This window comes from Schistocerca piceifrons, chromosome 2, assembly GCF_021461385.2.
Source record: "Schistocerca piceifrons isolate TAMUIC-IGC-003096 chromosome 2, iqSchPice1.1, whole genome shotgun sequence".
Classification (NCBI taxonomy): domain Eukaryota; kingdom Metazoa; phylum Arthropoda; class Insecta; order Orthoptera; family Acrididae; genus Schistocerca; species Schistocerca piceifrons.
Window position 1 is genome coordinate 44,021,691 of NC_060139.1, and position 24,377 is coordinate 44,046,067.

The following is a 24,377-nucleotide window of genomic DNA, read 5'->3' on the forward strand; positions in this document are numbered from 1 at the left end:
GTCTGCTCTTAATTATCGAAAATTATTGGCACAAATTCGGGCCGGTATACGGCAACATCATTTGCGAAATCTCAACGCCATACAAAGAGTGTTTTTAGTCAATACTTACATTGTTTCTAAAGTGAATTATGTCGCACAAATCCTACCAATACCAAAGGTCATCGCACAACGAATGCTTGCAGCGCTCGGACACTTTGTCAGTAGGGGACACATTTTCAAAGTCCCATTTGCAACTTTGACGCTCCCCTTGGGAAAGGGCGGCCTAAATCTGACAGATGTTTACCACAAAGCGAAAGCATTATATATCAGCAACATGTATAAACAATGGCAACGATCACCAAATTCCTTAACGGCCCACCTTCTCAATGAAATTGCACCTGCCAGCATGACGCCTCCGGTAAACGTAAGTCACATCCCGACTGCATTTAGCCACTTTAGTACTTTTTTCCTCGAATACAGCTATATTCAAAGCAACATACCTGAGAATGATCTTTACCGGGTCAAAGCACTTTACAGCTGCCTGACGGACAGTAAGCCGCGCAACAGAATAGAAGTGAAGTATAGAGACTGCAACTGGGCCAAGATCTGGGAAAACATTCATGACGCACACTTACCATCGCAGGTGCGGTCTACATGGTACATGGCGGTCAATAGGATCATACCGACAAATTCAAAACTACACATGATCCACTTGGCAGATACTCCGAACTGCGTTCACTGTACTCACCTAGATACCATCGAACATCGCTTTCTATGCGAAAATGTGAAGGACATCTGGCTTCTCTTTGCACGGAAGCTCTCAAGTATGCTGCGTACTGCACCTAGAATGATTACTCCAGCTGGACTCCTCACTCCTGATGCCGTTCCATACCCTCCGGCAAAACGACGAGCAGTCACTTGGCTTCAAGGTCAGACGGTGTATTATATATTATCGGCGCCAGAAAAAAATAAAGAAGACTATTGGCTATACCTAATAACTCAACACCAGAAACTTCAACGAATCGACAAATATAGAGAAAAGTATGCTTTCTTTCTCCTCCGAACGTTGACGTAGAGAGATATTCCTCCAGGGCGCCGTCGCAGTCCGAAAACTCTGATGGATGGCCCTTTCACGACTATGATAGTCGCAATTAGGATTCGGAATGCGGCGATCGAACGGCCACGAATATGAAACGGACCACCCCGACTGTGGTGACGCTTTGGGGGATGATGCCTCTCCTGTCGAGGGCTCTGCGAGACTGTTCTACGAGATCCCCGTCGAATTTTGTAGATCTAATATTCAAATTATACATTATTCGTTTCTTGTTTATTCAATTAGTAAGATTCGTTTATTGAAAAGAAGACGTATTTATGTTATGTTTGGACTTCTCCTGTCAGAGGAAGAGAAGAGTTGTTCCTTCTTGCTGTGGAAGACTCCAGCATCACCAAGTTTATTTTCATACATTCAGTCTCCCTCGGAAAGTGATGAGTTTTCTAACATTCCTGCAGAAGATTTCATTTGCTTCATTTTCCACATCACATATATTGGTAAACCAAATAACCACATCAATACTGAAGAGAATTTATTTGTTTCGTGATTAATTTTTTATTTCAACGGAGATTTTTGCTCATGGCGGAGAAGTCGAGCCGATGAAGGCACTTTTGGCGAGCGTGAGGGCGGGCTAGAAGGGGTGGATGGAGGCCCGAAAAAAAAAAAAAAAAAAAAAAAAAAAAAAAAAAAGAAATAGAAAAAAAAGAAAAGAAAAAAAAAACAAAAAAAAAAAAAGGGGGTATGATTCCTGCTTAGGGTGCAGGAGGTCCCGGGTTCAAATCCCGGACGAGCCCTAGCGTTTTGTGCAAACTGATCGCACGTCAGTGGCTGAGTCAGCGCAAAAAGCTCGCCGTCAATATCAAATGAATTTCTTATTCGATGTGAGCAATTGACACTCTGGTCCGACGCGTGAAGGCGATTACGAAGGTTTCGGGTACAGATGGTAGCAGATGCATGTTAGTAAGTCTTGCTTAAAGTGATGAAAAAGTGTTTCCGCCCGGGATCGAACCGGGGACCTTCTGCGTGTTAGGCAGACGTGATAACCGCTACACCACGGAAACTGCTTGTGTGCACCTTACTTCACAGACAACTTGTAGTGATGTTGCCATCGTAACTAAAAAATTCAATAAATGTGGTACTTGCAAAACGAAGGGACATGCAGCAGATCCACACACGACGTGGCTCATTGGAGGACAATACGACATAGGCAATCAAATACTGTTCCCGCCCGGAATCGAACCGGGGACCTTCTGCGCGTAAAGCAGACGTGATAACCGCTACACTACGGAAACGACGGACCCGAGGAGTCCATCCTTGTTCACTCGAACTTGGCTCAGCCTTTCTCTAGTCCGCGAATGCACACACGACAGTTCTTTTGTCAGCCTGGAACCCATCACAGCCGAGGGCTCAAGAAGTCTTCGGGGTGCTCGAGAGGGTGTCTGCCGTAGCACCCCTAACGAGACAGCGGCGTTTCGCGCAGTCGTTATTGCAAGTCATATCAGCAAAAGCAATCACTTTCTCAACAGCAGGCAGTGCGAGCCCAGCGGCGGATCTACATGAAGGTACCAATAGCCCAGGAAGGCCGCCGACCGCGGGAATTCGCGCCGCCCCCATCCCGCCAGCGTACACGAGACTTCCAGGGCACCCTGGACGACATCTAGGGACTGCAATAATTGGGATTCGCCGTGTCACAGGGCCCGTTGGTCTAGGGGTATGATTCCTGCTTAGGGTGCAGGAGGTCCCGGGTTCAAATCCCGGACGAGCCCTAGCGCTTTGTGCAAACTGATCGCACGTCAGTGGCTGAGTCAGCGCAAAAAGCTCGCCGTCAATATCAAATGAATTTCTTATTCGATGTGAGCAATTGACACTCTGGTCCGACGCGTGAAGGCGATTACGAAGGTTTCGGGTACAGATGGTAGCAGATGCATGTTAGTAAGTCTTGCTTAAAGTGATGAAAAAGTGTTTCCGCCCGGGATCGAACCGGGGACCTTCTGCGTGTTAGGCAGACGTGATAACCGCTACACCACGGAAACTGCTTGTGTGCACCTTACTTCACAGACAACTTGTAGTGATGTTGCCAACGTAACTAAAAAATTCAATAAATGTGGTACTTGCAAAACGAAGGGACATGCAGCAGATCCACACACGACGTGGCTCATTGGAGGACAATACGACATAGGCAAGAAAATACTGTTCCCCCCCGGGATCGAACCGGGGACCTTCTGCGTGTGAAGCAGACGTGATAACCGCTACACTACGGAAACGACGGACCCGAGGAGTCCATCCTTGTTCACTCGAACTTGGCTCAGCCTTTCTCTAGTCCGCGAATGCACACACGACAGTTCTTTTGTCAGCCTGGAACCCATCACAGCCGAGGGCTCAAGAAGTCTTCGGGGTGCTCGAGAGGGTGTCTGCCGTAGCACCCCTAACGAGATAGCGGCGTTTCGCGCAGTCGTTATTGCAATTCATATCAGCAAAAGCAATCACTTTCTCAGCAGCAGGCAGTGCGAGCCCAGCAGCAGCTCTACATGAAGGTACCAATAGCCCAGGAAGGCCGCCGACCGCGGGAATTCGCGCCGCCCCCATCCCGCCAGCGTACACGAGACTTCCAGGGCACCCTGGACGACATCGAGGGACTGGAATATTTGGCATTCGCCGTGTCACAGGGCTCGTTGGTCTAGGGGTAAAGTTCCGCTTTAGACGCCGTGCAGTGTGGACGTGCCTAGTCTTCCGCTCCGCCGTAGCGTTACGTATAGTGGACTATAGCTTTTGTTTACGTGTTGTGTTGCAACTTCTGTGAGTGTTTCTCCGTCGTTGTTAAGTACCTTGTGTTACTTTCTGTCCTTATTTCAGTGTGTTGTGTGTAGCGGTTTCGACCGCATATTTTGAAAATGTCGTCCCAGGTTATTCCTCGTCAGGCTACAGTTAGTTTTACTTTTGACAAGTCAACCCGCCATGTGCAACCTAGTTCCCTTGAGATTCATGATTGGTTGGTAGATACCTTTGGTGTTCATTCGGATCAGGTGCATACTGCTTATTTTGATACCGAACTGTATGTTTTCTTTGTTAAGTTTATGGACCCACTTCAGGTTGATAAAATTCTTTCTAAATATGGTCATCAAGTTCTCTTTCGGCATCGGGATGATTCTGTAAGTACCGTGCTGCTTTCCAATGCTTCCATCACGTATACCAATGTTCGTGTTTACAACCTTCCACCGGAGGTGGATAATGTCTATCTTAAGGAGGGTCTACAAAAGTATGGTGATGTAAAGAGCATTCGCCTTGAACGCTGGTCAAGCCAACATCGCCTGCAATGTTACAGTGGTATTCGTTCAGTCGAAATGCACGTTAAGCAGAATATTCCATCTCACCTGCAGATCGGTGGATATCGTGTCCATGTAACATATAGTGGTCAGGTTGGCACCTGTTTTTTGTGCAATGAAAGTGCTCACGTGCGTACCGACTGTCCGCGGAGGGTTTTTGTTTTAAAAAATTCTCTCGAACAGCGTCGCAAGTTAACGGTCGCTGACCTCGTTGCAGGTGGTTCTGCTCTTGGTGTAGCACAGTCCAGTGGTAGTAGCGCTCCGCCACAGGTTTTGCGCACCCCTGACACAGAATTTCCTCCTTTGCGTGCTAAATCTGATGTTGTTCCGTCTGTCCCTCAGGTGGGTGTGCCACTTTTGAATAATAAGAGGCGTCGCCCACACGATGGAAATAGTACGGATGAGGATCTCCCTGAGATGCCCCAGTCCGAGCGACCGGCATCCTCCGAGCGACTGTGTACTGTAGCTGCTCCCTGCTCTCCTGAGGTAACGGTTACGGTGGCGGCTGCTGGCGCCCCTCCGGCCTCCGACGCAGCTTCTCTCGAGTCGGATCGTCGGTCGGGCCTGTTGGCGCCGTCTTCCGAACCGACTTCGATGTCACAACAAGTGGAGCCGCGACAACTTCCTGCTTCGCTGCCCCATACCTCTGCCAGCGGAGCTGCTCCGCTTCCGTCCAACATTGCGGCCTCGGACCTTCCTGCTCACGATTCGCCTCCGTGCAGTCCATGTTTGCCGGAAGCTAGTGTAAGTGTTGACCATTCCGTTTTGTCGGAGTTTCCCCCCGCGACCCCGGATCCCGCATGTGGACCGGCGCGGGTGGTGTCGGATACAGAACTTGACCCTCCTACGTCACCGGCGGCTGAAGCTTCCTTGCCCGTCAGCCGACGCAAGTTACGCGTTCAGCCGAACGTTAATGCTGTTCGTAAAAAACCGAAGCGTAAGGGATCCGCGGAACGGGGTACCAGTCCCCCTCCCTCGGATGCCTCCGTCTCCCCTGCTATGGACTGTGACGTTGGTGCGTCGGTGTAGGTGATTTCCTTTTTCGCTTTTCTCTCTATGGTTCAAGCATACACCTTTCTTACCTTAAATCTTAACCGTATTGAGTCCGACGTTCGCATTGCCTCTTTGCGGCAGTTTATTTACGACGCCTGTGCGGACGTAGTGTTCTTGCAGGAAGTGTTGTTTTCTGATCTCTCTCTACCTGGATTTCAAACTGTTTTTAATGTCGCGCCGGAATATTCAACGGGAACTGCTCTTTTCTTTCGAGAGGGCATTCCTATTACTGACATTGAATTCCTTGACTGTGGCCGTGGGATTGGTTGTCGTCTTTTTGATCTCCGCCTCGTTGTTTTGTATGCCCCCTCTGGTTCGGGTCACACTGTGGCTCGCTCGCGCTTTTATAAAGAAGAGCTTATTTATCTTTTGCGCCAGAGTCCTCGGAGTCTCCTGCTCGGAGGCGATTTTAATTGTGTTTTACGCCCTGAAGACCAGTCCCCCAATTTTAATTATTGCCGTGATTTACATGACTTAGTTCGTACGATGCATCTGCGTGATGTTTGGGAACACAAATATCCAACCCTGGTGAAATATACGTTTTTTACCGCGTCCTCATGCAGTAGACTCGACAGATTCTATTTATCTGATTTTTTATGTCATAAAATTCTTTCTGTCGATGTTATTCCTACTAGTTTTTCTGACCATTGTGCTTTTACTGCAACTGTAAATCTTAGTCACCAACCTGCAAAACTTTATCGTTCCCAGTGGATGTTAAATGTTTCCCACCTTGCCGACAGTGCTATGGATGATGTTATAAGTGGCGTGTGGGAGCGATGTCTTCGCTCTGTCCCGCGATACCCCTCCTTGCTGGTTTGGTGGACTGCGTTTGCCAAGCCCAAGATTCGTCAGACTTTGATTTTTTACTGTGCTGCAAGGGCGCGTGATTTTAAGAACACGTATGAATATTACTACTCTGTCCTGCGTGAACTATATGACGCAGCGGGTACCTCTCCTCTGCGGATCCATGATGTTCGTCGTATTAAAGCCAAGCTCTTGAGCCTTAAACGACGACAGATGGATGGTCTGCGAGTTAAGTCGAAACCTCACTCTCTTGTTGAAGGAGAACTGACATCCTTGTACCACCTGCTACGGCATCACACTCGTCGTCGTCGCTCCTTCATCTCTTCTCTTACGGTGGATGATGGACGGCAGCTTATTGCACAGGAGGAAATGATTCGTGCTCTTCACCAGTATTACACTAGTCTCTATTCTGCCGATGATTCTGGTGAGTCTCTTTCGGACGATGTCTTTGGGGATCTAACTGCGACGATCGCACCTGACGCGAACGGCGAATTTCTCCGGGAGTTCCAGGTAGATGAGGTTTTCGATTTTATTGCTCGCTCTCCGTCCAGTAAATCGCCGGGTCCAGACGGCCTGCCTAAAGAATTTTATCTCCGTTTTTGGCCTCTTTTGGGTGGCATTTTTACGCAGATTTTAAATGAGATTGTCAGGGGGATGGATGTGCCTGCCGATTTTAAAGTAGGGAAAATTGTTTTAATTCCGAAGTCTTCTGGTCGTTTATCTGCTGCCAATCTTCGTCCGCTCACATTGCTGAATTTTGACTACAAGACAGCTGCTAGAGCGCTCGATAGCCGGTTGTCCTCTCTGCTTCGGGGTGTGATTGGTGCACATCAATGTTGTTTTCATGATAGATCTATTCTGACACCAGTAGCCGAATATCGGGATGTTGTCTCGGTTGCGGCGGTTACAAACGTACATTGTGCCTTTGCCTTCCTTGATTTTCATAAGGCTTTTGATCACGTCAGTCATGTGTTTTTAGATCGTGTTTTAGGTACAATAGGTTTTAACGCTTCATCACGTGGTGTTCTTGGCAATTTGTATAGGGGAATAACAGCTCGGGTGTCAATCAATGGGCAGCTGACGCCGCCCATTGCTATCCGCCGCGGAGTGCCTCAGGGTAGTCCGCTCTCTATGTCTTTATTCGTATTGTCCCTGGAACCGCTGCTTCGGACTATTGCTCTCAAGCTTCAGGGTATGTCCCTCTCTGGTGGGAAGCTCTCGGTTAAGGCATATGCGGATGATGTCGTTGTTCTCCTCCGTCAACGTGATGATATCCCGTTGTTGAAAGGGGCAGTTGATGCATACTGTCGTGTCTCTGGAGCGCGTCTCAATCAGGGTAAATGTAAGTTCCTTGATATTCGAGGATTTCGCGATGCTGACGTCCCTTGGGCCACTGTTGTCGATCGCCATACGTCCTTGGGGATTATCATTGATCGGTGTCCTCTAAAAATGGCGGCTCTCAATTGGAAATCTGTCACCGAGAAGATACAGGGGGCTCTGATGGTCCATGAGCAGCGCTCTGCTACCATTTTGCAAAAAGTCAGAATTTTAGACACCTACGTTCTATGTAAAGCTTATTATGTTGCTCAGCTGTTCCCACTTCCCATGATGGTGGCGAAAAGGTTGCGCCAATTGTCTAGCAGGTTTATATGGAAGGGCCATCTATTCAAGTTACGTTACGAGGTAATGACGAAACCGCGTATCTCCGGAGGCTTGGGCCTCTCTGACATTACTCGCAAGGCGTCTGCTTTGTACGTCCGCCGAACGACTCTAATTGTTACGCAAGAAGTGACTTCAATTACATCCAGGCTTTTTACTGTTGTGCGTCCGGCGAGCCTTGCTCCACCTGTCGATGTCGGACGCCTAAATTTTAAGTTGAAACACATTCGGGAATTTTACATTGCGGTGAGTTACCTCGGTGACGTCTTCTTGCGGCGACCGGTGCCAACGACCAAGGGCTTGATTGCCCGCTGGGAGGGGCTGGCCGGTCCCAATCCAATAGAACTGGCGTCTCCATCTGTGTCCTGGAGGAACGTCTGGAAGAATGTTAGTCTGCCGATCCACTCTATGGCCGTGGCGTCCACGTGGTATAGGGTAATAAATAATTTGGTTCCCACCAATGTACGACTGCACCGTATTGGTCTTTCTGACACGGACACCTGTACTCGGTGTGGTCTCGTGGATACCCTTGAACATCGATTCACCTGCTGTGGGCACCTTGCTAATTGGCGTTGGCTCAGGAAACAACTTGCCTTTGTCACTAGGTCTGCTGAAGCCGCTTATACTATTGACATCATTGTCCGGCCCGATTCTTCCTTTTTTCCGCGAACGAAGCTCCATACCGTCATGTGGTTGATTGGCCATTTCGTACATTTTGTCATCAGTTGTCATGAAGAGGATGGACACCTAGCGTTTCGGCAGTACACGCTTACTGCTTACTGGCAGCGCTTGCGATTGCCAGGCCTCCGAGATGATTTTGCCAATATGCTTAGCCTGACATTTGAAAGAGAGGGTGTTGGCTAAGGTCACCTGTGTGAGCCATTTTCTTTTATACTGTTCCTGGATTTGCCGCCTTTATGTATGTTTCTTCTCTACACCAGGACTGAAGTTTCCGTGTTTTTTTTTTTTTTTTTTTTTTTTTTTTTCACAAAGCAGTCTACATTATATAGTCATGTTTTACGATTTTAATTTCAGTAGTGTACTTCTTTTGAAGTGGCTGTGTTGTGGATGTTCCTTAATATTTTTTTTTTTTTTTTCAATAGATATATTTGTTAGAGGAACAATAATTACGCTTTCATTTGCTCATAATGAGCTGAGACTGAATTGCAGGCATTTAAAAAAAAAAAAAAAAAAAAAAAAAGGGGTATGATTCCTGCTTTGGGTGCAGGAGGTCCCGGGTTCAAATCCCGGACGAGCCCTAGCGTTTTGTGCAAACTGATCGCACGTCAGTGGCTGAGTCAGCGCAAAAATCTCGCCGTCAATATCAAATGAATTTCTTATTCGATGTGAGCAATTGGCACTCGGGTCCGACGCGTGAAGGCGATTACGAAGGTTTCGGGTACAGATGGTAGCAGATGCATGTTAGTACGTCTTGCTTAAAGTGATGAAATAGTGTTTCCGCCCGGGATCGAACCGGGGACCTTCTGCGTGTTAGGCAGACGTGATAACCGCTACACCACGGAAACTGCTTGTGTGCACCTTACTTCACAGACAACTTGTAGTGATGTTGCCATCGTAACTAAAAAATTCAATAAATGTGGTACTTGCAAAACGAAGGGACATGCAGCAGATCCACACACGACGTGGCTCATTGGAGGACAATACGACATAGGCAGGAAAATACTGTTCCCGCCCGTTATCGAACCGTGGACCTTGTGCGTGTGAAGCAGACGTGATAACCGCTACACTACGGAAACGACGGACCCGAGGCGTCCATCCTAGTTCACTCGAACTTGCCTCAGACTTTCTCTCGTCCGCGAATGCACACACGACAGTTCTTTTGTCAGCCTGGATCCCATCACAGCCGAGGGCTCAAGAAGTCTTCGGGGTGCTCGAGAGGGTGTCTGCCGTAGCACCCCTAACGAGATAGCGGCGTTTCGCGCAGTCGTTATTGCAAGTCATATCAGCAAAAGCAATCACTTTCTTAGCAGCAGGCAGTGCGAGCCCAGCGGCAGCTCTACATGAAGGTACCAATAGCCCAGGAAGGCCGCCGACCACGGGAATTCGCGCCGCCCCCATCCCGCCAGCGTACACGAGACTTCCAGGGCACCCTGGACGACATCGAGGGACTGGAATATTTGGCATTCGCCGTGTCACAGGGCTCGTTGGTCTCCAGTTCCGCTTTAGACGCCGTGCAGTGTGGACGTGCCTAGTCTTCCGCTCCGCCGTAGCGTTACGTATAGTGGGCTATCGTTTTTGTTACGTGTTGTGTTGCAACTTCTGAGAGTATTTCTCCGTCGTTGTTTCGTACCTTGTGTTACTCTCTGTCCTTATTTCAGTGTTTTTTGTGTAGCGGTTTCGACCGCATATTTTGAAAATGTCGTCCCAGGTTATTCCTCGTCAGGCTACAGTTAGTTTTGCTTTTGACAAGTCAACCCGCCATGTGCAACCTAGTTCTCTTGAGATTCATGATCGGTTGGTAGATACCTTTGGTGTTCATTCGGATCAGGTGCACACTGCTTATTTTGATACCGAACTGTATGTTTTCTTTGTTAAGTTTATGGACCCACTTCAGGTTGATAAAATTCTTTCTAAATATGGTCATCAAGTTCTCTTTCGGCATCGGGATGATTCTGTAAGTACCGTGCTGCTTTCCAATGCTTCCATCACGTATACCAATGTTCGTGTTTACAACCTTCCACCGGAGGTGGATAATGTCTATCTTAAGGAGGGTCTACAGAAGTATGGTGATGTAAAGAGCATTCGCCTTGAACGCTGGTCAAGCCAACATCGCCTGCAATGTTACAGTGGTATTCGTTCAGTCGAAATGCACGTTAAGCAGAATATTCCATCTCACCTGCAGATCGGTGGATATCGTGTCCATGTAACATATAGTGGTCAGGTTGGCACCTGTTTTTTGTGCAATGAAAGTGGTCACGTGCGTACCGACTGTCCGCGGAGAGTTTTTGTTTTAAAAAATTCTCTCGAACAGCGTCGCAAGTTAACGGTCGCTGACCTCGTTGCAGGTGGTTCTGCTCTTGGTGTAGCACAGTCCAGTGGTAGTAGCGCCCCGCCACAGGTTTTGCGCACCCCTGATACAGAATTTCCTCCTTTGCGTGCTAAATCTGATGTTGTTCCGTCTGTCCCTCAGGTGGGTGTGCCACTTTTGAATAATAAGAGGCGTCGCCCACACGATGGAAATAGTACGGATGAGGATCTCCCTGAGATGCCCCAGTCCGAGCGACCGGCATCCTCCGAGCCACTGTGTACTGTAGCTGCTCCCTGCCCTCCTGAGGTAGCGGTTCCGGTGGCGGCTGCTGGCGCCCCTCCGGCCTCCGACGCAGCTTCTCTCGAGTCGGGTCGTCGGTCGGGCCTGTTGGCGCCGTCTTCCGAACCGACTTCGATGTCACAACAAGTGGAGCCGCGACAACTTCCTGCTTCGCTGCCCCATACCTCTGCCAGCGGAGCTGCTCCGCTTCCTTCCAACTCTGCGGCCTCGGACCTTCCTGCTCACGTTTCGCCTCCGTGCAGTCCATGTTTGCCGGAAGCTAGTGCAGGTGTTGACCATTCCGTTTTGTCGGATGTTTCCCCCGCGACCCCGGATCCCGCATGTGGACCGGCGCGGGTGGTGTCGGATACAGAACTTGACCCTCCTACGTCACCGGCGGCTGAAGTTTCCTTGCCCGTCAGCCGACGCAAGTTACGCGTTCAGCCGAACGTTAATGCTGTTCGTAAAAAACCGAAACGTAAGGGATCCGCGGAACGGGGTAGCAGTCCCCCTCCCTCGGATGCCTCCGTCACCCCTGCTATGGACTGTGACGCTGGTGCGTCGGTGTAGGTGATTTGTTTTCTCGCTTTTCTCTCTATGGTTCAAGCATACACCTTTCTTACCTTAAATGTTAACCGTATTGAGTCCGACGTTCGCATTGCCTCTTTGCGGCAGTTTATTTACGACGCCTGTGCGGACGTAGTGTTTTTGCAGGAAGTGTTGTTTTCTGATCTCTCTCTACCTGGATTTCAAACTGTTTTTAATGTCGCGCCGGAATATTCAACAGGAACTGCTCTTTTCTTTCGAGAGGGCATTCCTATTACTGACATTGAATTCCTTGACTCTGGCCGTGGGATTGGTTGTCGTCTTTTTGATCTCCGCCTCGTTGTTTTGTATGCCCCCTCTGGTTCGGGTCACACTGTGGCTCGATCGCGCTTTTATAAAGAAGAGCTTATTTATCTTTTGCGCCAGAGTCCTCGGAGTCTCCTGCTCGGAGGCGATTTTAATTGTGTTTTACGCCCTGCAGACCAGTCCCCCAATTTTAATTATTGCCGTGATTTACATGACTTAGTTCGTACGATGCATCTGCGTGATGTTTGGGAACACAAATATCCAACCCTGGTGAAATATACGTTTTTTACCGCGTCCTCATGCAGTAGACTCGACAGATTCTATTTATCTGATTTTTTATGTGATAAAATTCTTTCTGTCGATGTTATTCCTACTAGTTTTTCTGACCATTGTGCTTTTACTGCAACTGTAAATCTTAGTCGCCAACCTGCAAAACTTTATCGTTCCCAGTGGATGTTAAATGTTTCCCACCTTGCCGACAGTGCTATGGATGATGTTATAAGTGGCGTGTGGGAGCGATGTCTTCGCTCTGTCCCGCGATACCCCTCCTTGCTGGTTTGGTGGACTGCGTTTGCCAAGCCCAAGATTCGTCAGACTTTGATTTTCTACTGTGCTGCTAGGACGCGTGATTTTAAGAACACGTATGAATATTACTACTCTGTCCTGCGTGAACTATATGACGCGGCGGGTACCTCTCCACTGCGGATCCATGATGTTCGTCGTATTAAAGCCAAGCTCTTGAGCCTTAAACGACGACAGATGGATGGTCTGCGAGTTAAGTCGAAACCTCACTCTCTTGTTGAAGGTGAACTGACATCCTTGTACCACCTGCTACGGCATCAGACTCGTCGTCGTCGCTCCTTCATCTCTTCTCTTACGGTGGATGATGGGCGACAGTTTAGTGCACAGGAGGAAATGGTTCGTGCTCTTCATCAGTATTACACTAGTCTCTATTCTGCCGATGATTCTGGTGAGTCTCTTTCGGATGATGTCTTTGGGGATCTAACTGCGACGATCGCGCCTGACGCGAACGGCGAATTTCTCCGGAAGTTCCAGGTAGATGATGTTTTCGATTTTATTGCTCGCTCTCCGTCCAGTAAATCGCCGGGTCCAGACGGCCTGCCTAAAGAATTTTATCTCCGTTTTTGGCCTCTTTTGGGTGGCATTTTTACGCAGATTTTAAATGAGATTGTCAGAGGGATGGATGTGCCTGCCGATTTTAAAGTAGGGAAAATTGTTTTAATTCCGAAGTCCTCTGGTCGTTTATCTGCTGCCAATCTTCGTCCGCTCACATTGCTGAATTTTGACTATAAGACAGCTGCTAGAGCGCTCAATAGCCGGCTGTCTTCTCTGCTTCGGGGTGTGATTGGTGCACATCAATGTTGTTTTCATGATAGATCTATTCTGACACCAGTAGCCGAATATCGGGATGTTGTCTCGGTTGCGGCGGTTACAAACGTACATTGTGCCTTTGCCTTCCTTGATTTTTATAAGGCTTTTGATCACGTCAGTCATGTGTTTTTAGATCGTGTTTTAGGTACAATAGGTTTTAACGCTTCATCACGTGGTGTTCTTGGCAATTTGTACAGGGGAATAACAGCTCGGGTGTCAGTCAATGGGCAGCTGACGCCGCCCATTGCTATCCGCCGCGGAGTGCCTCAGGGTAGTCCGCTCTCTATGTCTTTATTCGTTTTGTCCCTGGAACCGCTGCTTCGGACTATTGCTCTCAAGCTTCAGGGTATGTCCCTCTCTGGTGGGAAGCTCTCGGTTAAGGCATATGCGGATGATGTCGTTGTTCTCCTCCGTCACCGAGATGATATCCCGTTGTTGAAAGGGGCAGTTGATGCATACTGTCGTGTCTCTGGAGCGCGTCTCAATCAGGGTAAATGTAAGTTCCTTGATATTCGAGGATTTCGCGATGCTGACGTCCCTTGGGCCACTTTTGTCGATCGCCATACGTCCTTGGGGATTATCATTGATCGGTGTCCTCTAAAAATGGCGGCTCTCAATTGGAAATCTGTCACCGAGAAGATACAGGGGGCTCTGATGGTCCATGAGCAGCGCTCTGCTACCATTTTGCAAAAAGTCAGAATTTTAGACACCTACGTCCTATGTAAAGCTTATTATGTTGCTCAGCTGTTCCCACTTCCCATGATGGTGGCAAAAAGGTTGCGCCAATTGTCTAGCAGGTTTATATGGAAGGGCCATCTATTCAAGTTACGTTACGAGGTAATGACGAAACCGCGTCTCTCCGGAGGCTTGGGCCTCTCTGACATTACTCGCAAGGCGTCTGCTTTGTACGTCCGCCGAACGACTCTAATTGTTACGCAAGAAGTGACTTCAATTACATCCAGGCTTTTTACTGTTGTGCGTCCGGCGAGCCTTGCTCCACCTGTCGATGTCGGACGCCTAAATTTTAAGTTGAAACACATTCGGGAATTTTACATTGCGGTGAGTTACCTCGGTGACGTCTTCTTGCGGCGACCGGTGCCAACGACCAAGAGCTTGATTGCCCGCTGGGAGGGGCTGGCCAGTCCCAATCCAATAGAACTGGCGTCTCCATCCGTGTCCTGGAGGAACGTCTGGAAGAACGTTAGTCTGCCGATCCACTCTATGGCCGTGGCGTCCACGTGGTATAGGGTAATAAATAATTTGGTTCCCACCAATGTACGACTGCACCGTATTGGTCTTTCTGACACGGACACCTGTACTCGGTGTGGTCTCCTGGATACCCTTGAACATCGATTCACCTGCTGTGGGCACCTTGCTAATTGGCGTTGGCTCAGGAAACAACTTGCTTTTGTCACTAGGTCTGCTGAAGCCGCTTATACTATTGACATCATCGTCCGGCCCGATTCTTCCTTTTTTCCGCGGACGAAGCTCCATACCGTCATGTGGTTGATTGGCCATTTCGTACATTTTGTCAACAGTTGTCATGAAGAGGATGGACACCTAGCGTTTCGGCAGTACATGCTTACTGCTTACTGGCAGCGCTTGCGATTGCCAGGCCTCCGAGATGATTTTGCCAATATGCTTAGCCTGACATTTGAAAGAGAGGGTGTTGGCTAAGGTCACCTGTGTGAGCCATTTTCTTTTATACTGTTTCTGAATTTGCCGCCTTTATGTATGTTTCTTCTCTACACCAGGACTGAAGTTTTCGTGTTTTAACCTTTATTTCAGTAAGCAGTCTACATTATATAGTCATGTTTTAGGATTTTAATTTCAGTACTGTACTTCTTTTGAAGTGGCTGTGTGGTGGAAAAAAAAAAAAAAAAAAAAAAAAAGGGGTATGTTTCCTGTTTAGGGTGCAGTAGGTCACGGGTTCAAATCCCGGACGAGCCCTAGCGTTTTGTGCAAACTGATCGCACGTCAGTGGCTGAGTCAGCGCAAAAAGCTCGCCGTCAATATCAAATGAATTTCTTATTCGATGTGAGCAATTGGCACTCGGGTCCGACGCGTGAAGGCGATTACGAAGGTTTCGGGTACAGATGGTAGCAGATGCATGTTAGTACGTCTTGCTTAAAGTGATGAAAAAGTGTTTCCGCCCGGGATCGAACCGGGGACCTTCTGCGTGTTAGGCAGACGTGATAACCGCTACACCACGGAAACTGCTTGTGTGCACCTTACTTCACAGACAACTTGTAGTGATGTTGCCATCGTAACTAAAAAATTCAATAAATGTGGTACTTGCAAAACGAAGGGACATGCAGCAGATCCACACACGACGTGGCTCATTGGAGGACAATACGACATAGGCAGGAAAATACTGTTCCCGCCCGGGATCGAACCGGGGACCTTCTGCGTGTGAAGCAGACGTGATAACCGCTACACTACGGAAACGACGGACCCGAGGCGTCCATCCTAGTTCACTCGAACTTGCCTCAGACTTTCTCTCGTCCGCGAATGCACACACGACAGTTCTTTTGTCAGCCTGGATCCCATCACAGCCGAGGGCTCAAGAAGTCTTCGGGGTGCTCGAGAGGGTGTCTGCCGTAGCACCCCTAACGAGATAGCGGCGTTTCGCGCAGTCGTTATTGCAAGTCATATCAGCAAAAGCAATCACTTTCTCAGCAGCAGGCAGTGCGAGCCCAGCGGCAGCTCTACATGAAGGTACCAATAGCCCAGGAAGGCCGCCGACCGCGGGAATTCGCGCCGCCCCCATCCCGCCAGCGTACACGAGACTTCCAGGGCACCCTGGACGACATCGAGGGACTGGAATATTTGGCATTCGCCGTGTCACAGGGCTCGTTGGTCTAGGGGTATGATTCCTGCTTAGGGTGCAGGAGGTCCCGGGTTCAAATCCCGGACGAGCCCTAGCGTTTTGTGCAAACTGATCGCACGTCAGTGGCTGAGTCAGCGCAAAAAGCTCGCCGTCAATATCAAATGAATTTCTTATTCGATGTGAGCAATTGGCAGTCGGGTCCGACGCGTGAAGGCGATTACGAAGGTTTCGGGTACAGATGGTAGCAGATGCATGTTAGTACGTCTTGCTTAAAGTGGTGAAAAAGTGTTTCCGCCCGGGATCGAACCGGGGACCTTCTGCGTGTTAGGCAGACGTGATAACCGCTACACCACGGAAACTGCTTGTGTGCACCTTACTTCACAGACAACTTGTAGTGATGTTGCCATCGTAACTAAAAAATTCAATAAATGTGGTACTTGCAAAACGAAGGGACATGCAGCAGATCCACACACGACGTGGCTCATTGGAGGACAATACGACATAGGCAGGAGAATACTGTTCCCGCCCGGGATCGAACCGGGGACCTTCTGCGTGTGAAGCAGACGTGATAACCGCTACACTACGGAAACGACGGACACGAGGAGTCCATCCTAGTTCACTCGAACTTGCCTCAGACTTTCTCTCGTCCGCGAATGCACACACGACAGTTCTTTTGTCAGCCTGGATCCCATCACAGCCGAGGGCTCAAGAAGTCTTCGGGGTGCTCGAGAGGGTGTCTGCCGTAGCACCCCTAACGAGATAGCGGCGTTTCGCGCAGTCGTTATTGCAAGTCATATCAGCAAAAGCAATCACTTTCTCAGCAGCAGGCAGTGCGAGCCCAGCGGCAGCTCTACATGAAGGTACCAATAGCCCAGGAAGGCCGCCGACCGCGGGAATTCGCGCCGCCCCCATCCCGCCAGCGTACACGAGACTTCCAGGGCACCCTGGACGACATCGAGGGAGTGGGATAATTGGCATTCGCCGTGTCACAGGGCTGGTTGGTCTAGGGGTATGATTCCTGCTTAGGGTGCAGGAGGTCCCGGGTTCAAATCCCGGACGAGCCCTAGCGTTTTGTGCAAACTGATCGCACGTCAGTGGCTGAGTCAGCGCAAAAAGCTCGCCGTCAATATCAAATGAATTTCTTATTCGATGTGAGCAATTGACACTCGGGTCCGACGCGTGAAGGCGATTACGAAGGTTTCGGGTACAGATGGTAGCAGATGCATGTTAGTACGTCTTGCTTAAAGTGATGAAAAAGTGTTTCCGCCCGGGATCGAACCGGGGACCTTCTGCGTGTTAGGCAGACGTGATAACCGCTACACCACGGAAACTGCTTGTGTGCACCTTACTTCACAGACAACTTGTAGTGATGTTGCCATCGTAACTAAAAAATTCAATAAATGTGGTACTTGCAAAACGAAGGGACATGCAGCAGATCCACACACGACGTGGCTCATTGGAGGACAATACGACATAGGCAGGAAAATACTGTTCCCGCCCGGGATCGAACCGGGGACCTTCTGCGTGTGAAGCAGACGTGATAACCGCTACACTACGGAAACGACGGACCCGAGGAGTCCATCCTTGTTCACTCGAACTTGCCTCAGACTTTCTCTCGTCCGCGAATGCACACACGACAGTTCTTTTGTCAGCCTGGAACCCATCACAGCCGAGGGCTCAAGAAGTCTTCGGGGTGCTCGAGAGGGTGTCTGACGTAGCACCCCTAACGAGATAGCGGCGTTTCGCGCAGTCGTTATTGCAAGTCATATCAGCAAAAGCAATCACTTTCTCAGCAGCAGGCAGTGCGAGCCCAGCGGCAGCTCTACATGAAGGTACCAATAGCCCAGGAAGGCCGCCGACCGCGGGAATTCGCGCCGCCCCCATCCCGCCAGCGTACACGAGACTTCCAGGGCACCCTGGACGACATCGAGGGACTGGGATAATTGGCATTCGCCGTGTCACAGGGCTCGTTGGTCTAGGGGTATGATTCCTGCTTAGGGTGGAGGAGGTCCCGGGTTCAAATCCCGGACGAGCCCTAGCGTTTTGTGCAAACTGATCGCACGTCAGTGGCTGAGTCAGCGCAAAAAGCTCGCCGTCAGTATCAAATGAATTTCTTATTCGATGTGAGCAATTGACACTCGGGTCCGACGCGTGAAGGCGATTACGAAGGTTTCGGGTACAGATGGTAGCAGATGCATGTTAGTACGTCTTGCTTAAAGTGATGAAAAAGTGTTTCCGCCCGGGATCGAACCGGGGACCTTCTGCGTGTTAGGCAGACGTGATAACCGCTACACCACGGAAACTGCTTGTGTGCACCTTAATTCACAGACAACTTGTAGTGATGTTGCCATCGTAACTAAAAAATTCAATAAATGTGGTACTTGCAAAACGAAGGGACATGCAGCAGATCCACACACGACGTGGCTCATTGGAGGACAATACGACATAGGCAGGAAAATACTGTTCCCGCCCGGGATCGAACCGGGGACCTTCTGCGTGTGAAGCAGACGTGATAACCGCTACACTACGGAAACGACGGACCGGAGGCGTCCAGCCTAGTTCACTCGAACTTGCCTCAGACTTTCTCTCGTCCGCGAATGCACACACGACAGTTCTTTTGTCAGCCTGGATCCCATCACAGCCGAGGGCTCAAGAAGTCTTCGGGGTGCTCGAGAGGGTGTCTGCCGTAGCACCCCTAACGAGATAGCGGCGTTTCGCGCAGTCGTTATTGCAAGTCATATCAGCAAAAGCAATCACTTTCTCAGCAGCAGGCAGTGCGAGCCCAGCGGCAGCTCTACATGAAGGTACCAATAGCCCAGGAAGGCCGCCGACCGCGGGAATTCGCGCTGCCCCCATCCCGCCAGCGTACACGAGACTTCCAGGGCACCCTGGACGACATCGAGGGACTGGAATATTTGGCATTCGCCGTGTCACAGGGCTCGTTGGTCTAGGGGTATGATTCCTGCTTAGGGTGCAGGAGGTCCCGGGTTCAAATCCCGGACGAGCCCTAGCGTTTTGTGCAAACTGATCGCACGTCAGTGGCTGAGTCAGCGTAAAAAGCTCGCCGTCAATATCAAATGAATTTCTTATTCGATGTGAGCAATTGGCACTCGGGTCCGACGCGTGAAGGCGATTACGAAGGTTTCGGGTACAGATGGTAGCAGATGCATGTTAGTACGTCTTGCTTAAAGTGATGAAAAAGTGTTTCCGCCCGGGATCGAACCGGGGACCTTCTGCGTGTTAGGCAGACGTGATAACCGCTACACCACGGAAACTGCTTGTGTGCACCTTACTTCACAGACAACTTGTAGTGATGTTGCCATCGTAACTAAAAAATTCAATAAATGTGGTACTTGCAAAACGAAGGGACATGCAGCAGATCCACACACGACGTGGCTCATTGGAGGACAATACGACATAGGCAGGAAAATACTGTTCCCGCCCGGGATCGAACCGGGGACCTTCTGCGTGTGAAGCAGACGTGATAACCGCTACACTACGGAAACGACGGACCGGAGGCGTCCAGCCTAGTTCACTCGAACTTGCCTCAGACTTTCTCTCGTCCGCGAATGCACACACGACAGTTCTTTTGTCAGCCTGGATCCCATCACAGCCGAGGGCTCAAGAAGTCTTCGGGGTGCTCGAGAGGGTGTCTGCCGTAGCACCCCTAACGAGATAGCGGCGTTTCGCGCAGTCGTTATTGCAAGTCATATCAGCAAAAGCAATCACTTTCTCAGCAGCAGGCAGTGCGAGCCCAGCGGCAGCTCTACATGAAGGTACCAATAGCCCAGGAAGGCCGCCGACCGCGGGAATTCGCGCCGCCCCCATCCCGCCAGCGTACACGAGACTTCCAGGGCACCCTGGACGACATCGAGGGACTGGAATATTTGGCATTCGCCGTGTCACAGGGCTCGTTGGTCTAGGGGTATGATTCCTGCTTAGGGTGCAGGAGGTCCCGGGTTCAAATCCCGGACGAGCCCTAGCGTTTTGTGCAAACTGATCGCACGTCAGTGGCTGAGTCAGAGCAAAAAGCTCGCCGTCAATATCAAATGAATTTCTTATTCCATGTGAGCAATTGGCACTCGGGTCCGACGCGTGAAGGCGATTACGAAGGTTTCGGGTACAGATGGTAGCAGATGCATGTTAGTACGTCTTGCTTAAAGTGATGAAAAAGTGTTTCCGCCCGGGATCGAACCGGGGACCTTCTGCGTGTTAGGCAGACGTGATAACCGCTACACCACGGAAACTGCTTGTGTGCACCTTACTTCACAGACAACTTGTAGTGATGTTGCCATCGTAACTAAAAAATTCAATAAATGTGGTACTTGCAAAACGAAGGGACATGCAGCAGATCCACACACGACGTGGCTCATTGGAGGACAATACGACATAGGCAGGAAAATACTGTTCCCGCCCGGGATCGAACCGGGGACCTTCTGCGTGTGAAGCAGACGTGATAACCGCTACACTACGGAAACGACGGACCCGAGGAGTCCATCCTTGTTCACTCGAACTTGCCTCAGACTTTCTCTCGTCCGCGAATGCACACACGACAGTTCTTTTGTCAGCCTGGAACCCATCACAGCCGAGGGCTCAAGAAGTCTTCGGGGTGCTCGAGAGGGTGTCTGACGTAGCACCCCTAACGAGATAGCGGCGTTTCGCGCAGTCGTTATTGCAAGTCATATCAGCAAAAGCAATCACTTTCTCAGCAGCAGGCAGTGCGAGCCCAGCGGCAGCTCTACATGAAGGTACCAATAGCCCAGGAAGGCCGCCGACCGCGGGAATTCGCGCCGCCCCCATCCCGCCAGCGTACACGAGACTTCCAGGGCACCCTGGACGACATCGAGGGACTGGGATAATTGGCATTCGCCGTGTCACAGGGCTCGTTGGTCTAGGGGTATGATTCCTGCTTAGGGTGGAGGAGGTCCCGGGTTCAAATCCCGGACGAGCCCTAGCGTTTTGTGCAAACTGATCGCACGTCAGTGGCTGAGTCAGCGCAAAAAGCTCGCCGTCAGTATCAAATGAATTTCTTATTCGATGTGAGCAATTGACACTCGGGTCCGACGCGTGAAGGCGATTACGAAGGTTTCGGGTACAGATGGTAGCAGATGCATGTTAGTACGTCTTGCTTAAAGTGATGAAAAAGTGTTTCCGCCCGGGATCGAACCGGGGACCTTCTGCGTGTTAGGCAGACGTGATAACCGCTACACCACGGAAACTGCTTGTGTGCACCTTAATTCACAGACAACTTGTAGTGATGTTGCCATCGTAACTAAAAAATTCAATAAATGTGGTACTTGCAAAACGAAGGGACATGCAGCAGATCCACACACGACGTGGCTCATTGGAGGACAATACGACATAGGCAGGAAAATACTGTTCCCGCCCGGGATCGAACCGGGGACCTTCTGCGTGTGAAGCAGACGTGATAACCGCTACACTACGGAAACGACGGACCGGAGGCGTCCAGCCTAGTTCACTCGAACTTGCCTCAGACTTTCTCTCGTCCGCGAATGCACACACGACAGTTCTTTTGTCAGCCTGGATCCCATCACAGCCGAGGGCTCAAGAAGTCTTCGGGGTGCTCGAGAGGGTGTCTGCCGTAGCACCCCTAACGAGATAGCGGCGTTTCGCGCAGTCGTTATTGCAAGTCATATCAGCAAAAGCAATCACTTTCTCAGCAGCAGGCAGTGCGAGCCCAGCGGCAGCTCTACATGAAGGTACCAATAGCCCAGGAAGGCCGCCGACCGCGGGAATTCGCGCTGCCCCCATCCCGCCAGCGTACACGAGACTTCCAGGGCACCCTGGACGACATCGAGGGACTGGAATATTTGGCATTCGCCGTGTCACAGGGCTCGTTGGTCTAGGGGTATGATTCCTGCTTAGGGTGCAGGAGGTCCCGGGTTCAAATCCCGGACGAGCCCTAGCGTTTTGTGCAAACTGATCGCACGTCAGTGGCTGAGTCAGCGTAAAAAGCTCGCCGTCAATATCAAATGAATTTCTTATTCGATGTGAGCAATTGGCACTCGGGTCCGACGCGTGAAGGCGATTACGAAGGTTTCGGGTACAGATGGTAGCAGATGCATGTTAGTACGTCTTGCTTAAAGTGATGAAAAAGTGTTTCCGCCCGGGATCGAACCGGGGACCTTCTGCGTGTTAGGCAGACGTGATAACCGCTACACCACGGAAACTGCTTGTGTGCACCTTACTTCACAGACAACTTGTAGTGATGTTGCCATCGTAACTAAAAAATTCAATAAATGTGGTACTTGCAAAACGAAGGGACATGCAGCAGATCCACACACGACGTGGCTCATTGGAGGACAATACGACATAGGCAGGAAAATACTGTTCCCGCCCGGGATCGAACCGGGGACCTTCTGCGTGTGAAGCAGACGTGATAACCGCTACACTACGGAAACGACGGACCGGAGGCGTCCAGCCTAGTTCACTCGAACTTGCCTCAGACTTTCTCTCGTCCGCGAATGCACACACGACAGTTCTTTTGTCAGCCTGGATCCCATCACAGCCGAGGGCTCAAGAAGTCTTCGGGGTGCTCGAGAGGGTGTCTGCCGTAGCACCCCTAACGAGATAGCGGCGTTTCGCGCAGTCGTTATTGCAAGTCATATCAGCAAAAGCAATCACTTTCTCAGCAGCAGGCAGTGCGAGCCCAGCGGCAGCTCTACATGAAGGTACCAATAGCCCAGGAAGGCCGCCGACCGCGGGAATTCGCGCCGCCCCCATCCCGCCAGCGTACACGAGACTTCCAGGGCACCCTGGACGACATCGAGGGACTGGAATATTTGGCATTCGCCGTGTCACAGGGCTCGTTGGTCTAGGGGTATGATTCCTGCTTAGGGTGCAGGAGGTCCCGGGTTCAAATCCCGGACGAGCCCTAGCGTTTTGTGCAAACTGATCGCACGTCAGTGGCTGAGTCAGAGCAAAAAGCTCGCCGTCAATATCAAATGAATTTCTTATTCCATGTGAGCAATTGGCACTCGGGTCCGACGCGTGAAGGCGATTACGAAGGTTTCGGGTACAGATGGTAGCAGATGCATGTTAGTACGTCTTGCTTAAAGTGATGAAAAAGTGTTTCCGCCCGGGATCGAACCGGGGACCTTCTGCGTGTTAGGCAGACGTGATAACCGCTACACCACGGAAACTGCTTGTGTGCACCTTACTTCACAGACAACTTGTAGTGATGTTGCCATCGTAACTAAAAAATTCATAAAATGTGGTACTTGCAAAACGAAGAGACATGCAGCAGATCCACACACGACGTGGCTCATTGGAGGACAATACGACAGAGGCAGGAAAATTCTGTTCCCGCCCGGGATCTAACCGGGGACCTTCTGCGTGTGAAGCAGACGTGATAATCGCTACACTACGGAAACGACGGACCCGAGCAGTCCATCCTTGTTCACTCGAACTTGCCTCAGCCTTTCTCTCGTCCGCGAATGCACACACGACAGTTCTTTTGTCAGCCTGGAACCCATCACAGCCGAGGGCTCAAGAAGTCTTCGGGGTGCTCGAGAGGGTGTCTGCCGTAGCACCCCTAACGAGATAGCGGCGTTTCGCGCAGTCGTTATTGCAAGTCATATCAGCAAAAGCAATCACTTTCTCAGCAGCAGGCAGTGCGAGCCCAGCGGCAGCTCTACATGAAGGTACCAATAGCCCAGGAAGGCCGCCGACCGCGGGAATTCGCGCCGCCCCCATCCCGCCAGCGTACACGAGACTTCCAGGGCACCCTGGACGACATCGAGGGACTGGAATATTTGGCATTCGCCGTGTCACAGGGCTCGTTGGTCTAGGGGTATGATTCCTGCTTAGGGTGCAGGAGGTCCCGGGTTCAAATCCCGGACGAGCCCTAGCGTTTTGTGCAAACTGATCGCACGTCAGTGGCTGAGTCAGCGCAAAAAGCTCGCCGTCAATATCAAATGAATTTCTTATTCCATGTGAGCAATTGGCACTCGGGTCCGACGCGTGAAGGCGATTACGAAGGTTTCGGGTACAGATGGTAGCAGATGCATGTTAGTACGTCTTGCTTAAAGTGATGAAAAAGTGTTTCCGCCCGGGATCGAACCGGGGACCTTCTGCGTGTTAGGCAGACGTGATAACCGCTACACCACGGAAACTGCTTGTGTGCACCTTACTTCACAGACAACT

The 24,377-nt window shown here is 50.4% G+C and overlaps 34 non-coding genes across 34 annotated transcripts; 10 read left to right on the forward strand and 24 right to left on the reverse strand.

Moving 5' to 3' along the window:
- Window positions 1–2,018: 2,018 nt before the first annotated feature.
- On the reverse strand, window positions 2,019–2,091 carry Trnav-aac. The gene has a single exon. It is a non-coding gene; the product is annotated as a tRNA-Val (tRNA).
- Window positions 2,092–2,249: 158 nt separating this feature from the next.
- Window positions 2,250–2,322, reverse strand: Trnav-uac. Its single transcript has one exon. It is a non-coding gene; the product is annotated as a tRNA-Val (tRNA).
- A 402-nt stretch (window positions 2,323–2,724) lies between these two features.
- Window positions 2,725–2,796, forward strand: Trnap-agg. The gene has a single exon. It is a non-coding gene; the product is annotated as a tRNA-Pro (tRNA).
- A 194-nt stretch (window positions 2,797–2,990) lies between these two features.
- Window positions 2,991–3,063, reverse strand: Trnav-aac. The gene has a single exon. It is a non-coding gene; the product is annotated as a tRNA-Val (tRNA).
- Window positions 3,064–3,221: 158 nt separating this feature from the next.
- On the reverse strand, window positions 3,222–3,294 carry Trnav-cac. Its single transcript has one exon. It is a non-coding gene; the product is annotated as a tRNA-Val (tRNA).
- A 6,028-nt stretch (window positions 3,295–9,322) lies between these two features.
- Window positions 9,323–9,395, reverse strand: Trnav-aac. Its single transcript has one exon. It is a non-coding gene; the product is annotated as a tRNA-Val (tRNA).
- Window positions 9,396–15,525: 6,130 nt separating this feature from the next.
- Window positions 15,526–15,598, reverse strand: Trnav-aac. The gene has a single exon. It is a non-coding gene; the product is annotated as a tRNA-Val (tRNA).
- A 158-nt stretch (window positions 15,599–15,756) lies between these two features.
- Window positions 15,757–15,829, reverse strand: Trnav-cac. Its single transcript has one exon. It is a non-coding gene; the product is annotated as a tRNA-Val (tRNA).
- Window positions 15,830–16,231: 402 nt separating this feature from the next.
- On the forward strand, window positions 16,232–16,303 carry Trnap-agg. Its single transcript has one exon. It is a non-coding gene; the product is annotated as a tRNA-Pro (tRNA).
- Window positions 16,304–16,497: 194 nt separating this feature from the next.
- Trnav-aac lies at window positions 16,498–16,570 on the reverse strand. The gene has a single exon. It is a non-coding gene; the product is annotated as a tRNA-Val (tRNA).
- Window positions 16,571–16,728: 158 nt separating this feature from the next.
- Trnav-cac lies at window positions 16,729–16,801 on the reverse strand. Its single transcript has one exon. It is a non-coding gene; the product is annotated as a tRNA-Val (tRNA).
- A 402-nt stretch (window positions 16,802–17,203) lies between these two features.
- On the forward strand, window positions 17,204–17,275 carry Trnap-agg. Its single transcript has one exon. It is a non-coding gene; the product is annotated as a tRNA-Pro (tRNA).
- Window positions 17,276–17,469: 194 nt separating this feature from the next.
- Trnav-aac lies at window positions 17,470–17,542 on the reverse strand. Its single transcript has one exon. It is a non-coding gene; the product is annotated as a tRNA-Val (tRNA).
- Window positions 17,543–17,700: 158 nt separating this feature from the next.
- Window positions 17,701–17,773, reverse strand: Trnav-cac. Its single transcript has one exon. It is a non-coding gene; the product is annotated as a tRNA-Val (tRNA).
- Window positions 17,774–18,175: 402 nt separating this feature from the next.
- On the forward strand, window positions 18,176–18,247 carry Trnap-agg. The gene has a single exon. It is a non-coding gene; the product is annotated as a tRNA-Pro (tRNA).
- Window positions 18,248–18,441: 194 nt separating this feature from the next.
- Trnav-aac lies at window positions 18,442–18,514 on the reverse strand. The gene has a single exon. It is a non-coding gene; the product is annotated as a tRNA-Val (tRNA).
- A 158-nt stretch (window positions 18,515–18,672) lies between these two features.
- Window positions 18,673–18,745, reverse strand: Trnav-cac. The gene has a single exon. It is a non-coding gene; the product is annotated as a tRNA-Val (tRNA).
- A 402-nt stretch (window positions 18,746–19,147) lies between these two features.
- Window positions 19,148–19,219, forward strand: Trnap-agg. The gene has a single exon. It is a non-coding gene; the product is annotated as a tRNA-Pro (tRNA).
- Window positions 19,220–19,413: 194 nt separating this feature from the next.
- Trnav-aac lies at window positions 19,414–19,486 on the reverse strand. The gene has a single exon. It is a non-coding gene; the product is annotated as a tRNA-Val (tRNA).
- A 158-nt stretch (window positions 19,487–19,644) lies between these two features.
- Window positions 19,645–19,717, reverse strand: Trnav-cac. Its single transcript has one exon. It is a non-coding gene; the product is annotated as a tRNA-Val (tRNA).
- A 402-nt stretch (window positions 19,718–20,119) lies between these two features.
- Window positions 20,120–20,191, forward strand: Trnap-agg. The gene has a single exon. It is a non-coding gene; the product is annotated as a tRNA-Pro (tRNA).
- A 194-nt stretch (window positions 20,192–20,385) lies between these two features.
- On the reverse strand, window positions 20,386–20,458 carry Trnav-aac. The gene has a single exon. It is a non-coding gene; the product is annotated as a tRNA-Val (tRNA).
- A 158-nt stretch (window positions 20,459–20,616) lies between these two features.
- On the reverse strand, window positions 20,617–20,689 carry Trnav-cac. Its single transcript has one exon. It is a non-coding gene; the product is annotated as a tRNA-Val (tRNA).
- A 402-nt stretch (window positions 20,690–21,091) lies between these two features.
- On the forward strand, window positions 21,092–21,163 carry Trnap-agg. Its single transcript has one exon. It is a non-coding gene; the product is annotated as a tRNA-Pro (tRNA).
- A 194-nt stretch (window positions 21,164–21,357) lies between these two features.
- On the reverse strand, window positions 21,358–21,430 carry Trnav-aac. The gene has a single exon. It is a non-coding gene; the product is annotated as a tRNA-Val (tRNA).
- Window positions 21,431–21,588: 158 nt separating this feature from the next.
- On the reverse strand, window positions 21,589–21,661 carry Trnav-cac. Its single transcript has one exon. It is a non-coding gene; the product is annotated as a tRNA-Val (tRNA).
- Window positions 21,662–22,063: 402 nt separating this feature from the next.
- Trnap-agg lies at window positions 22,064–22,135 on the forward strand. Its single transcript has one exon. It is a non-coding gene; the product is annotated as a tRNA-Pro (tRNA).
- A 194-nt stretch (window positions 22,136–22,329) lies between these two features.
- Window positions 22,330–22,402, reverse strand: Trnav-aac. The gene has a single exon. It is a non-coding gene; the product is annotated as a tRNA-Val (tRNA).
- A 158-nt stretch (window positions 22,403–22,560) lies between these two features.
- Trnav-cac lies at window positions 22,561–22,633 on the reverse strand. Its single transcript has one exon. It is a non-coding gene; the product is annotated as a tRNA-Val (tRNA).
- Window positions 22,634–23,035: 402 nt separating this feature from the next.
- On the forward strand, window positions 23,036–23,107 carry Trnap-agg. Its single transcript has one exon. It is a non-coding gene; the product is annotated as a tRNA-Pro (tRNA).
- Window positions 23,108–23,301: 194 nt separating this feature from the next.
- Trnav-aac lies at window positions 23,302–23,374 on the reverse strand. The gene has a single exon. It is a non-coding gene; the product is annotated as a tRNA-Val (tRNA).
- Window positions 23,375–23,532: 158 nt separating this feature from the next.
- Window positions 23,533–23,605, reverse strand: Trnav-cac. The gene has a single exon. It is a non-coding gene; the product is annotated as a tRNA-Val (tRNA).
- A 402-nt stretch (window positions 23,606–24,007) lies between these two features.
- Trnap-agg lies at window positions 24,008–24,079 on the forward strand. Its single transcript has one exon. It is a non-coding gene; the product is annotated as a tRNA-Pro (tRNA).
- Window positions 24,080–24,273: 194 nt separating this feature from the next.
- Trnav-aac lies at window positions 24,274–24,346 on the reverse strand. Its single transcript has one exon. It is a non-coding gene; the product is annotated as a tRNA-Val (tRNA).
- Window positions 24,347–24,377: the final 31 nt, after the last annotated feature.